The sequence below is a fragment of the Peromyscus maniculatus genome, chromosome 16 (genome assembly GCF_049852395.1).
Source record: "Peromyscus maniculatus bairdii isolate BWxNUB_F1_BW_parent chromosome 16, HU_Pman_BW_mat_3.1, whole genome shotgun sequence".
NCBI classification, from domain to species: Eukaryota; Metazoa; Chordata; class Mammalia; order Rodentia; family Cricetidae; genus Peromyscus; species Peromyscus maniculatus.
The window spans coordinates 59,200,352-59,202,001 of NC_134867.1; the positions used below are offsets into that span (position 1 = coordinate 59,200,352).

Consider the following 1,650-nt stretch of genomic DNA (forward strand, 5'->3'; position numbering starts at 1 on the left):
ACCAACCTAGCCTTCAGGAGCACCTTAGCATCAGCTGATGGGATGGGTGTGCATACTTCTGAAACATTTTAAATTCCACATGTGGCTCCATAATACAGCTCTCAAGGAATGTCAAAGGATGGAGGGGGCAACTTTCTTTTCCACGTAGGAATTAGAAGTTAAAAATCAGGCTTCATAGTTGCAGTCTGTGGTCAGCTCTCTCAGTTGCCTGTGAGCCTGCGTCGAGCCAGGCCCATCATGGGGAGGGGTCAGACCGGAGAACAGGAAGTGGGGTGTGTGCGGCAGGAAGGGAGCAGTGGAGGGTACATTCCCAGGAACCCAACTTCCGGCTACTAGGCACCACGTTCTAAGTCTTAGAATCCAAGAGCTCTACCACGTCTCGGTGTCACCACAACATTTAACAGACAGCCCTAGGGAGCCCTCTTTTCTGTAGCAGACATGCTTTGAAGACGGACCGTCTTTAAAGCTCCCTGCCGGCCCCGAATGAAACATCGAGGGCAGTCCCGTGGTGGGAAGGCTGCACAGATGTGACTACAAGGTCAAAGGCCCTAAAAGCTCTCACTTTCAAGGTCCCCACAGAAGAGTGATGCCGGGCTGGGAACTCTCCACCGGAGGAGGCAGGTTGGATCTGCGCGTGTTGTTAAGTCCCCTCCCGGGAGACCAGCTTGCCTCTATTCCAAAGTACCATGGTTTCTCCTTACGAAAATCAACATCGGTAAGCCTCGGGGAAAAGGAAATGAAGGGAAACTTCTGTTTTAGTTCTGAAGTATGTAAACCTTTTTCAGAGCACTGACAGGAAGCAGAGGACTCCGAGGTGGATCCTGGAATGGAGACAGAGACAAATAAAGGGCCTTCTTCTCCTAGGTTCCAGTTCTGGCCTTGGAAAGACGGAATCCCGTCCTGATACTTAGGTTCTTGGGCCCCGAGTACTGTAAGGAGTTAATTTACGGCAAAGTTGTATACTCTTCTTTTGACATGAGGGCTCAAAAATAGAAGTTTGCTTTAAGAAATGGGGTGTCTGGTTGATTATTTTTAATTTTTAAAAATTCATTTATTTTTGAAAAAGGTGGTTTTTTTTTTTTCATTTTACATACCAATCCCAGTTCCCTCTCCCACCCTCCCCTCCCCACGTCCCCCAATCTCACCCCATCCACTCTTCTGAGAGGGTAAGGCCTCCCTTGGGGAGTCAACAAAGTCTGGCACACTAAGTTGAGGCAGGACCAAGCCCCTCCCCCATGTGTCAAGGATGAGCAAGGTCCCACCCTAGGGAGTGTGTTCCAAAAAGCCATTTCATGCAGTGGGACTTATCTCGGGTGCATGAAATGGCTGTCTGGTTGATTTCTAAGAGTAAACTTTAACACCAGTTATGGTGGTGCATGCCTTTAATGCCATCTCTTGGGAGTCAGAGGCAGGTGGATCTTTGTGAGGTCAAGGCTGATCTACATAGCAAGTTCCAGACCCTGTCTCAAAAATAAACAAACAAACAGATAGACAAACAAACAAACGAATTAATGAATGAATAAAACAAGCTTTAAATTAAAACCTACTTCTGAGAACAAGTAGAGTTTTTTTTTTCTCCATTGATTCAGTCAACACCAGTGCCCACAAGCCTGACCCATCCAGGGACATCTCAAACAGACCAAGGACAGC

At 47.5% G+C, this 1,650-nt stretch overlaps 1 long non-coding RNA gene across 1 annotated transcript; it reads left to right on the forward strand.

Moving 5' to 3' along the window:
• The first annotated feature begins 366 nt into the window (after positions 1–366).
• Positions 367–1,010, forward strand: LOC143268982 (uncharacterized). Its single transcript, XR_013045238.1, has 2 exons — positions 367–715; positions 786–1,010. It is a non-coding gene; the product is annotated as an uncharacterized LOC143268982 (long non-coding RNA).
• Positions 1,011–1,650: the final 640 nt, after the last annotated feature.